This window comes from Paroedura picta, chromosome 10 (assembly GCF_049243985.1).
Source record: "Paroedura picta isolate Pp20150507F chromosome 10, Ppicta_v3.0, whole genome shotgun sequence".
NCBI classification, from domain to species: domain Eukaryota; kingdom Metazoa; phylum Chordata; class Lepidosauria; order Squamata; family Gekkonidae; genus Paroedura; species Paroedura picta.
In genome coordinates this window covers 28,824,491-28,837,474 of record NC_135378.1, presented here as the reverse complement: position 1 = coordinate 28,837,474, position 12,984 = coordinate 28,824,491, and the positions used below count along the sequence as shown (strand labels likewise).

Below are 12,984 nucleotides of genomic sequence, written 5' to 3'. Positions count from 1 at the left end.
GAGGGTGGGTTGACATGACCATAGATGGTTATACACACACACATACACACTTACACACACATATATATTATATACACACACATATACATATAAATTAACTCCCACACAGTCAAAAATCCCTTCCAGAGCCATCAAGAAACCCCAGGCTTTCACAAAACCCTGGTTGAGAAAGCCTGACATAGAGGTTTGTCACCATGTACTCAATAAACGGGGTGAAAACTTTGAGGGGGGTTGATACTATGGCATATGGCTATCATAGTGAAGTTGGAATATGTAGTGTATGTTTTCCAATGATATTAAGCCATTGACTGTAGTGTGGAGGTAACTGAGATTTCTTACCAATACTCTCTCAGGAGCCTTGAAGCTGAAGAGGAAAGGTAACATTTCAGACATTTCCCTACTTAGGGATGCCAGCCTCCAGGCGGGACCTGGAGATTCACCTGGAATTATAGGTCTTCTCAAGACTACAAAGATTAACTTTCCTGGAGAAACTGGATAAGCTGGAGGGTGGACTGCCTGCCATTATACCTTACTGAGATCCCTGCCTTCCTCAGGCTCCATCCCACAATTTTTAGGAGTTTCCCAACCTGGATCTGACAATCCTACTGGCAGCGGGACCTGGCAGCCTTATTCTTGCCGGTACCTGCTATCAGCTTACTTTCACCGGTGAGTGGAGGTCTCTTAAATAGAATCCCTCAACAGACAGCAGTGGTCTTTAGCATTTTCAGAAACTCTGTGAGATGACAGTGGTAGTATTCCTTTGAAATACACATAGAGGTATCCTTACTTCATTTCCCTATAAATGGTGAGCATTCTCTTATTGCACCAAGAGTTACTGGCGATCAGTCCAGGAAATGACAGACATCTAGGATACCAATGTAACATTTATACATTTGTTTCCAGGAGTAATTACTATTTCAACCTTGGAGAGCAAAACTCAAGCCTGACCCAGTGTCAGAATAACAGGATCCAATGACAGCAGCATGGTCCATCAGGTACAGCGGAAGACATGACCCTGTAGGCAGTTTAGGACATGCCTTTTAAGTACACTGCAACCTGGCCATTTGAAGAGGTTGCCATCAAGGAATCCAGGAGATTTGGGGCCAGTTATAATACCCTTCTCATGGGGATCACGTTGAAAGCTAGTTCATTTCCTACTGGAGTAAAGGTTTAATTGAACATGCTGATAGACAGAGGCCATCAATATCATATGGAATGCAGGAACATGTCCTTGCAATAAGAAAAAACTTGGAGTGGTTAACAAACATCTTATCCAAGGGTTCGAGTATCTTTAATATAAGGATAGAAACCTTCTCTTGATTGGCACATGGGTAGACCATCCTTTCTCAACTTTTTTAACATTGAGAAATCCCTGAAACTTTCTTCAGGCTTTGAGAAACCCCAGAAGTGGCACGATTGTGCAGAATATGGTTGGGAAGCAGAGCTGTGTACATGCCCATCTGGGGTCCCTCCCCTCCCCTTCCCATCCCTCCCCTTCCCATCCCATCCAGGCCTGTCATTGGCCATTTGAGGGGAGCAGGTCATAACTATATACGGTCATATCACCTGATAAATGTTTAACAAATTCAGAAATATCTAAAAAAATAGTTAATTCCCATGCATTCGAAAAAACATTTCCAGGGCTGTCAAGAAACTCCAGGGTTTCACAATACCCTAGTTGAGAGAGCCTGGGGTAGACCAGGAATGGCCTGACTGGATGGCCCTGGTTAGTGCTTGAATAGGAGACCACCAAGTGATCCCAAGGTTGCTATGCAGAGAATGTCAATGGAAAACCACCTTGAAAAGGATCGCCACTAGTCAGTTACAACCTGGTGGCATTTTAAACACATTCAAACATAGAGTTCTCCTTAGTTTCAACATAGGTAGAACTTCTACCATTAATTTTGAAATCGGAATGTCTGCAGTTTCCTCTTTACCACAAACGAACAAATGCTAATGTGATCATACATTTGAGTTCCTCCATAGTCTTTTTGTGCCGGCCTTTAAAGATATGCACTGGTAAATCACCGCACAAAAAGGAAGTTTTGATAAACCATACATAAAGAGCACATCAGGATTGTTTGTACTGTTGTAGCAGGTTAAGGGAGTCCACAGCTTATTGGTAACTTAGAGGAGTTTTTAAAAGGCACACATTTCAGAAACATCTTTGAGCAGGATAAAAGGACGGGTTGAATGGGGAATTAGCTTGCTGGCAGGAAACATGTTAATTGGTTGACCAAAGGGCTCCAAACAGCAAACAAAGTAAAATCAGGGAATCCACATTTTCATCATCTGTTTTGTATTGCTATTTAAGAGAATATGATGTATAAGTGACATGATCAAGAGCATGCTTAGTTATAAAGGAGGACCAAATGTGTTTGTGTCTTTGGGTTTCTGTTAACTGCATTTGCACCTTTATTACTCTTCATTGAAGATCTTGCAGATAAATAGTCTAGGTATCAATGATGTTAGCTGTAGACATGAGAAGCATCGATGACCTTTTTTCCTGCTGCATCTCCTCACCTCCCTCTTTCACTATATTTCCTATCCCCCCTGTTTTATTGACTCAATCCTCTTTTTACTTGCCCCATATTGTTTTATATTCTCTTTCTGCTGAATTTTAATGTATGTTTCGTTTTGGAAAATGCGCTATTAGAGTAGTGAAATAAATAAACAATATTTGAGATCAATGATTTCTGTAACACAGGTATCAGGCTACCTGTAGTAACATCAGGATGTTAGTTGTTGGTTAACAAAAAATTAGAAATAAGCAACCAGTGCTGTATCTGACAGCCGAATGACAAGTGACATTGTGACTTTGAGATTGTATCCCCTGGTGTGTAATTTAACCTCAATCTTCTGAGAGGTCCTGTGCATTAGTATTGTAACACCAGGAAGGGGTTCTTTTCATTCACACACATACTTGGCTGCACACACTGTGCTATTTCCATGAAACCAACCCCACTGGTGATTTTAGCTCCTCTTCCTTACTGGCGATTTTTCAGACTTTTTCCTTGAGGCTAAAAGTAGGGATGATTCAATATTTGCAAAACATTTTCTCAAAAGGCCAGTTTCTCTCTAGATGAACACTCTATTTGATTATGTGAACGATCTGTTCACAATTCTAAACCAACCGTATTTTGAGATGTTTCATAGCAGGGGTAGCTTGAACATGATGGCTGGCTAGGTAGCTGCTGTTGATGCACACCCACGGTTCGCTGGCATGCTTGGATTACATATACCCCAGGAGCACTGTGGGCAATAGATTATTCATTATCAATGGTATTAGAAAGTGTGTGTATGTGTATTGTTTGTATGTCCAGGCAATTAATGATGTTTATCCATTTGTGGCATTCATAGTATTTGCTCATGCATAGAATTGCAAATCATGTGTCTCTTTCCCCAAAAAAACTCACCCACCCTCTGGCAGCACCATGACTTTAACAGCCATGTGAATTTGGCTTGCTGGGGGAAGTGGAAAAGCTATAGGGTAAGAAGTGTAAGAACATGTCTCCACAATGCTTTGCGTGTTCACAGATCAGAATAATTTTGAGCATGGAGAAAAGCTAACTCCCTCCCCCAACTATTTGTGGGTGTTTCTTGCAGTTTATTCATCAGTGAATCTGAAACCCAAACAGACAGGTGATCATCCATCTCTAGATAAAGGCAGCCCAGCAGGGATCACTTTCTGTTAGGGTTGCTACCTTCCTAGGGCCACTGGTGGGGGAGGGGAGAGCGCTGCCAGCTCCAGGTAGATAAATTCCTGGGGCTTTCTTTGCTGGGAAGGTACCTCTATGGCCCATTATGCACGGAGTGGAAGGTCCACATTCGGGGTGGAATGGCGGTGGCTAAAATCACCAATTATGCATGCAGCAGGCGGCAACCAGGTGCAGAGTCAACGTATGCCACTGAAAAAGCTGTGTTAGTGAGATGCGGAAGAAAGTGGAGCTTCCCGGGACCAAGGCGCAACCAGAAGCGACTCTGAAGTAGCCGCGTGCGTAATCGGATACTCTGGGTTTTGCCGCCATTGCGTTCTGTCCCGTGCATAAGCGGATTGTTTCGCTTCTTCCTCCTCCACGTTCTCCATGCCGCCGTTTCAGCGGCTGTGCATAATAGGCCAATGAGGTACAAGGTGTCCAAAGCATCCATTTTTGCAAGGAGAACGGATCTCTGTAGTCTAGAAATGAGTTAATTGTCCCCAGGTCCCACTTAAAGGCTGTCAGGCCTCCGTGTCAATTGTGGAAAGGGTCCAAGAGTAGATAGTTAGCTCTTTTGCTTCTTAGCACTATGGCTCAAATCCATAGCAGACTTTCATTTTGTGGCTGAAATACACTTCAAGGGGGTCCCCAGTGTCAGTTGTCTCTAATGCAACTTGGTACTATATCTAGTCCATACGTTTTGTAAGTTATTACAAGTCATTTTGTAAGTTATGTTTAGTTTTTGTTACAAAATAGTGTTCAGAAATGCAGATTTTATTCACAGTATAAGTTCCTTTTCATCACAGAAGTGTGCTTATTTTCACCTGACAAGCATTAAATGATATGCCATTTCAATTTGTCCAGGTCAGTTATTATTGGAAGGATTCTTATTTCAATTTCCCAGTCCCTGTTGAAATAGCACATACTGAACTATACCAGGCATTGCAAGCCGAATTCTGGCCATAGAGCATATGTAAAGTTTAGCTTAGGCCAAATGATTAAAGAGGCCAAATTAATCCAGTGAATAGCAGGATTTTCCCCATGTGTCACAATGGATTGCCATTTATTTTGATAGACTCAATGACTGGGAACAGTTGGCTCGATTTTTGCAATACATGTAAGTGTGAAACATGTTTGTTTTTGTTTTAATCTAGAGTGCCTGGTGGAGAATGCATTTGGCAGTATTTCATTTGTGCTTTGCTTGGGTGTAAATGGGACCCTAAGAGACCCAGCAGTGGCGAATAGGATCCTGTTTAGTGTGTATGAAAAGGATAGCTCTCAAGAGGGCCCTTATGGAAATTAAAATCTATGACTCAAAATGACAACCAGAGCCATTAGCCGCAGGACTATTTGCAGATAAGTAGTCAGCTATATAGAAGTGGTTAAAGTATATACCAGTGTTAGCCCTAGCACATGGACTAACTTTTTTATTTTGCTAAAAATAATAGACAGTGGTAAGGTAGAACAGCCAGTTTTTAAAGTTGCAGGGAAAATGTTTAAACCATGTGTTATATACTTTTTTTGAGTGAGAGATCGTCTGAATGCATAGGATTGCATACACAATTTTAAAAGAATGGGATATTAATAGTCTCAAATAGTTCCTTTTCTAAATAAATTCATTTTCTGTTTGTAAGCTGTGGGGAAAACAAGGGCAATTCTGAACAATGACCAATATTGCTAAATGTTTGCAGTATGCAAAAACGCTATATTTAATAGTGGAATTTCGTCATTCCGCACCCCTTCAATTCTAGTGGAATATTGAAGTCCCAGTAGCAGTCTATTCATTCCCCACAGGTTCCGGTCTCGATGGAATTGCAACAAAGGAGGCAATATTTTTCTGCACTTCTTCCCAACCCCCTCCCCGGCCGTCAATCAAACAGAACAGCCAATGAACTGCTGTGTTTTTGCTCCCGAAAAGCCCCTTTCCCTTTAAAAACTGTGTTTTAAAAACCCCAAAACACCAGTAGCAACGAATATTTGTTCATTCAATGTCTCAGAAAGACTGTTTTCGCTGGGGTAGGAGCTGGCACTTAATCGTTTACACGCTCTTCAAGTAAAAAAAAAAAATCCCCTCGATGGGTGCAATTTCTGGCCAAAATTACAGGCAGTGTCGAACAGGGGGCTGTATTGTGTTCGGAAACTTTAAAGACAATTGCAGAAGGGAGCTTTGTTTTACTGTTAAGCACTTCTCCGGAAGTTGGAGGCGAGAGCTAGGGAGGGACATTCTTTCTACTGCTATTTTTTAGAAAGCATATGTCTTTTGCTGATGTATTGCGGCTTGTGCTCAGAAGTGTAGAGGTTTTTTCAAGGGGAATCCACTTTTCTGGATTTCCCCCTAAGCGCTATAAAATTCCGATTGTTGCTGGAGTTTTGCGGTTTGTTTGCGACGTCATGCAGAACGTTAAATTAATAGCATTTACAAAAGGTAAGACTTTGGCTAGATTTAAGTTGTGCAGAATGGCCCCAAGTATTTTCTCCACTGAGTGGACATTGTTTGATTTTCTAGGAAATTTCCATTTTTTTTTCTTTTTTTAAATAGGCCCAGCTGGGCCCCATCTACTTTGACAACGTGCCTGCAGTCTCTGGCTCCTTCGGCATTCAGCAAACACCAACTTCTGCTTTGCCTGCGTTGTCCAGGCGAGCTGTCAGGGCGGGAAGGTATCTGCGGATGCACCAAAGATGCCTCTTGGGAAGAGCCTGGCTGACTTGTGCTGCTGTCCCCTGCTACAAATTCAGAGCCCCCTCTCTCTTCTGCCAGAGATGGCTGTAGCAACTCCTGGGAGATGGGAGGTGGCAGCGGGGGCATGACAGGTGGAAGTTTAGATGAGAATGTGAATTGTGTAAGCAGACCTGCCTAGCAAGGACTGAGCTTGAGGTTCAATGCAGGATTGTAATTCTGAGCTACTGATTGGGTTGTGCATGGCTGGCCTCCCTGCAGGAGCCAGTTGATTCAAAGGTGTTTACCTCAACCTGATTGGACAACTTGTGGCAGAATGCACCCAGGATCCAGTTGTTTCAAAGTATTCAATAGCCTTTCACCTGCAACCATAGGAAGATCCTTTGTTCTATCTTGTATATATTTGGGGGAGGGGGTTGTTCTGCAGTTTTCAGTACAATTTTATACCATCAGCTGATTGATTGATAATAAAGAGCTGAAAGATTCCAGGGCCTCCATGTTCCTAGACCCATGGATCTAACACTGGGTGCAGGAAAAAACAGACTGATGAGGATATGGTTAAACCCTCTCTTCCTCCTCTGCTGAAAGTGCCCCTGTTACGGGCATTCTGCAAAAGATAAATGGCCATTGAGGCTTCAGTGCACATGGCCACAGGGTAATGTGTAGTTTGCCTTTCAGATGCTGCTCAAAACCCCAGTTATCTCTTTTTTGTTTCCAAATCCAGGCTTCCTTTTAATAGCTGCATGGCAAGTTTAGAGAGGTGCATTAGCAATAATACATTCAGTCAGAGGTGAAAGTTAGGAGAGATGTAGAGGAGATGATTTTCAACTTCATTATGTAGAATAATGGGCACTAACAAAAGGAAGCCAAAGTGCAAGGATAAAGCAGATTGCACCTTCGGAGATTCAGCTGTCTCTTAGCTGTTTTCATGGAATGTTTAAGCTCAGTATTGTGATGAAAAGCCCTAAAGGATTACAAAGAGGCCAGTGATGTAAATTCATTGTGACATTAGCCTGAGAGAAAAAGCTGTGTTCACTTTAAAAAAGAGGGGGGGGGGGAGAAAAGTATGCCCTCCCCAAAATGCAAAACAACTCTGAATTGTTAATCACCATAATTGCAAGCAAAAACATATAACATTAGATACTAATTTAAGCTTATAATTTCTATATCTTTTGTTCAGTTAGGAAAATGTATAGCATTTCCTCCTAAATGTGGGTAAAGGAGTGGTAGGTGGTCTCCATGCTGCACCTCAAAGTTCACAACCCCCTAAGAAAACAATAGGATATGATTAATAACCAATGTCCTTGGAAATCTAGGTGGATCTGAGAAAGCCACTAATATTGTGCTTAACTATTAGTATTTCCTAAATGTGGGTAAAGGAATGGTGGAAGTTGGCAACCCCCAGGAAACAACTGAATGATCTTTTTAAAAATCAAAGGAAAAGAAAAAAATAAAACAAAACCTAGTCCTGCTCTTAACCTGGGTGTGTAACTTCAGTAGTAATGAGTATATCTTGAAGAAACAGGTCTGTAATCCGGGACCTGTAATCAGGTCTGTTACCATGCGCCTCTGTCTCTGACTGCTTCTTTTAGTGGGCTCATGGTCATCCCTGTGTCGGCTTTGATTGTGTCAAGCCAGCTGATCCTTTGGCGACCACCTTTCCTTTTGCCGCTGACCATGCCGAGCATTAATGATTTTCATTAAATCTAGATTACTACATATTAGATTAGATTATTGCTAGATTAGATTACTACTCCACATAGGGCTACCTTCAAGAAGTATTCAGAAACTTCAACTGGTGTAGACAGAATGCTACAACTAGGCTGTTACCTGGAGTGCTTTCATAGCAACCATGTCACTCCAGTTTTGGCTCCTGATTTGTTTTCAGCCACAATTCAAGGTGATAGTATTGACTTTTTGGGACCAACATATGTGAAGAATTGCCTGCTCTAGTACAATCGCCTTAAGAGGTCCTGATTCAGGTACCTCTGTAATTCTGGAGAGGATCTTCTCAGTTGCAGTACCAAATATCTGGAACTCTCTACTCATGGAGAGTAATCTGTCCCCCTGCTTCTGTTGCAATCTTTCAACAGTGGCCAAAGACTGTTTTGTTTTGGATTCCCTAGTGATCCAATGTTGGCCAATGTTTTGATTGTTGTTTTTATGACTTTGCATGTATTTTAGTTCTGGTTTTTAGTAGGGTGTGTGTATTTTGGAAGGCTAATGTTTTTTTTAAATTATGTTTTGGTAATGTGTATTTTATTTGTTAGCCACCTTGGGGGTCCTTGTGAGGGCAGAAAAGCAGGATATACATTATGTAAAACATATAAAAATAAAATTAAAAAATGTAATACACCTGAGATCCTTTGCTTAAGAGTAACTTTTGAAATATTCTCACTTGATGTGTTCTTATAGGATAACCTATTGCAGAATTTCACAGGTAGGAAGGATGGTAAAGAATAGAAAGGATATAGAATCTTACCCACCCACTTTTCCTTATTATTTCATTTTATTGCTCTGTGATATAGCCAGCAAATGCTGGTGGTCAGCATTCTTTCATTTCTGTTCTTTCAAGGAAAGATGAGGATGCAAGTCATGTTGGGGGCTTGTGTAGCTCCCTGTTAAGCCCTTGCTTCCCAAACAACTATTTCATCAGTGATTATGTGCCTTGGATTTTATTTGGTTGTTTGGTGACTGGAATACTCTTATCACATTCCAGTTATCATGTATATGCAGATACAGTTGTTTTTCTTCTTGACTCATGGAAAAACGTTTCTAAAATATTAATGAGCAAAGCTTCAAGTAAGGAGTATCCTGAGATCTAATGCTTCAAGTAATTCACAACACTGATGCTACTCTTATATAATTGCATTTATTTTGGTTTAGAGAAAAATATTTCAATTATTTTGGTAGAAAGTTTATATCCTTCTCCCCCCCCCAAAAAAAGGGCCCAAGTTCCCATCAGCTTATAAAATCTCTAATATTGATGTGATAATTGGGGGGGGATGCCCACCACCTATTTGCCATATGAAAAATATAAGCCCTGCCATCCAGCTTCCTGTCTACAGATCAGTAATGATTCTTCATACAGTCAATGCCCAGTTCAACAGAAATCACTCTAAAACAAAATACATTTTCTCTAAAAGGTGGTGTTTTAGCAACTACTTCTATAGATGAGAATCAAAGTTCCATGCTTGGTCCAAAAAGGATGTAACTGTTGATAAAAAGACATTGGGTCAATAGTAAATTTACTTTAGGATCTCTTGTGGTCCCCACTGGCATCAAACTCAATATCAGAATTTTTTCTTTCTTCCCTTGATCAACTTCAAGGAGAGGAATTAATTTAAAAGGAAAACAGTCGTGTACCGTACAAAGTTCTTCTGGCCTCCATTTTATCCTTACAACAACCATTTTGAGGTAGGCTAGATTGAGAGCGTGTGAGTGACCTTGGGTCATCCTAATTACTTGTTTCAATTTTCACATGGAAGTTCAAGACAAAGAGCAGTGAGGAGGAATCTGCCGATGAGTTTAATTGAAGGCGTCACACTGCCTTTTCTTACTGTCCCTCTGCAGTATATTGTAATAGCAAGACGTGTGTGTTCCAGGGACTCAGATAACAGTCAGAAAAGTCTGCCTTAAATAATAGTTTCTGGGGGGAAATGGCTTTTCCTTTGAACAGCTCCTTTGGCTTCAGGATGGACAAGTTTTTGACGCTTAGCTGCATAGCAATATTATGAATAGCCTTTAAACCAAAGCAAGATACAGCTAAATTAGAAAGCTTTATCACTAAATTAACTAAAAATAGAAGGGAGAACAGTCGTGCTTTGGAAAATGCCAAGTCAAGAAACTGCCATGTGTAAGTAAATAAATACAAAATTTCCGCTATCACTGAAGATGTAATCCAAAGGTTACTAATGGAGACCTCATTGGTCTTACCATATATACTCGGATATAAGCCAACTCGGATATAAGCCGATGCACCTAATTCTACCACAAAATCTGGGCAAATTTATTGACTCACTTATAAGCCGAGGGTGGAAAATGTAGCAGTTACTGGTAAATTTACATTAATTGAGGCACCAGTAGGTTAAATGTTTTTGAATATTTATTTCAAAGAAAAACAGTAAACTAGCTCTGTCAGTGCAAAAGAGGGCCAGCAAACCAGAGCAGAACAACAGTACCCAAAGATGGCAACCTCCTACAACAACAGCTAGCAAACTGGGAGAATGGACTACTCTAACTACAGGTACAGTGCCCCCCTCCCAGAACTAAACACTGAAATAAAGAACTGTAAGACTCAACACTGAAAGAAAGAACTGTAAAAATCAATTTTTAAAAGAAATACAACCCCAATAAGAAAAGGCAAACAATGCTGCCCCTCAGAAAAAAGAACAAATAAACATTAGGAGAAACAGTAAATCCCAAAGCACCCCCAAAACCCACTTCACCCCACCCACAGAAACCAAAAGAATAGTTTGGAAGAAGTAAAGGAAAAAGGGGGGAAAAAAGATCAGAGTCCCTCACTCAAACCATTGCTGTCCTACAAGCAGCCTGAGCAAGCAAGCTTCAGCTTGCAGGAGGTTTGCAGAAACAATGTAACATTTGGCTTACTAGGAGTAGGCTGTTAGTTCAATTACTGTATATACCCGTGTATAAGCCAAAGAGGACTTTTTCAATGTGAATACTGTGCTGAAAAACTTGGCTTATACACGAGTATATATGGTAATTTGTATAAATGCAGTTATCTGTTGTCTAGCATCCACATTATCCTTTCTGGTTTATTAACCTTTAAGGGAGGAAACAGTAACTTACAGAAATGTAGATAAAGGTAAAGTGAATAGGTTCACACTGATTTTCTGATGGGCCAAATTTATAGCTACACCAAATAGATATTTGAAGACAATGGGGAAGTTAGTATGGGATCATCGGACTGGTATTTGATACCATGTTTGTTTGCATATATCCCACCTTTCTGCTCTGATCAGGGTCACCAAGGCAGTTAACAAAGCAAAGACATACATTAAAAAATGTATTTAAAATCATTTAAAAGAAGTGGTTGTTTTCATACCCCACTTTTCACTACCAGGGAGTCTCAAGGCATCTTACAATCACCTCCCCTTCCTCTCCCCACAACAGACATCCTGTGAAGTAGGTGGGGCTGAGAGAGATCTAACAGGACTCTGAGAGAACAGCACTATAAGGGCTGTGACGAGCCCAAGGTCACCCAACTGGCTGCATGTGGAGGAGCAGGGAATCAAACCCATTTTACCAGATTAGAAGTTGCCACTATTAACCACTACACCAAAGCATATCATTAAAACTATTAAATCCAAGATGTAATACACATCTAAAAACATAAAATTATTTCAGGGGCTTTTGAATATGTTTGTCCAAAGTTTCCATGGACTGAACCAGTGGTTTCAAAACTTGAATTTGGGACAAACTTTATCAGTGTCAGGCTACTCAGCTAGAGTCCACCTGGAAGATTTCACAGAATGTCACCACTGAAATACTTGGTGAGGCCAGTGAGATTTCCATCGCCTCTTTTAGTACACCTTTGCCTTTGAACCCATTGGATCTTAGGAGATTTCTGACTTTGACCAATATAGACAGAGGGCAGCATATGGGGAAAGGTGACAAGCATGATAGGGTGGGCTGTAGATAACTTCTGCAGACTGTTTTGAGGCCAGGGCCACTGTGGGAGGTCGTCTCCCCCATGCACTAATAACACCACTGTTCAGGTCCAGGGAGTCACTTCTTGGAGTGGGTGAGGGTAGAACTGGAGGATACAGCTCAGGCTGACAAAGGTTTGTTGAGCTGGTCCTAATTTGAGCTGGTCCTAATTTGAGCTCACCATCAGTACTTATTCAGCACAAAACTGCTGCATTTGAGCTAGAGGAGAGAGATTATTTGTAGTGAAAGAAAAGAATGAGAGGGATTTCTCCTGCTCCTGACCTAGGTACTGAAGATGCTTCCCTTCTTTCCAGACAGCTGAAATTGAAGATCACAGTTGCATAACTGGAAGCAGCACAATGGGAATACATACATTCAGTGCTTTTATGCATGTGCTCATATTAAAAGATAATGCTTATGCAATGCAAATTAAAAAGAAGCCTCCATTCCCTCCCTTTTTGCAATGAGCCTTCTATTTACTAGAAAGCTGGTCATTGCCTTAGCAACTAGCAAGGAAACTGAATTGTAGGTAACTTTGGTGTGCAGGAAACTGCCGGGAAGGAAAAAACATCAGCCAGTAAAATATAATTATGTAAGTTTATCATTGCGTGCCGATTTTTTAAATGAGGGAAATAAATCAATGGCAACTTTTCGTAATGCTTGTCAAAATTTATTAATTTTTTTGTAATTATTGTAAAAGACATGCTATTAAATGAATGAATCAACTCTTTAAAGTCAAAATAATTATTTACTTTATTGTGGTTGAAAAGTGTATTAACTATGGCAGGAGGCAGATATATGATTGTGTTTCTATGAATAAGAGCCGTAGCACCTGGTGCATGTACACACACATATATGAATGATATAGATATAGATATAGATATAGATATAGATATAGATATAGATATAGATATAGATATAGATATAGATATAGAT

General features: G+C 40.5%; 1 protein-coding gene across 3 annotated transcripts in view; it reads left to right on the top strand.

Annotated features, from left to right (window-relative positions):
- Positions 1-12,984, top strand: part of GABRA2 (gamma-aminobutyric acid type A receptor subunit alpha2) — a 98,075-nt gene that overhangs the window by 47,989 nt on the left and 37,102 nt on the right. The gene's annotated exons all lie outside the window — the stretch shown is intronic.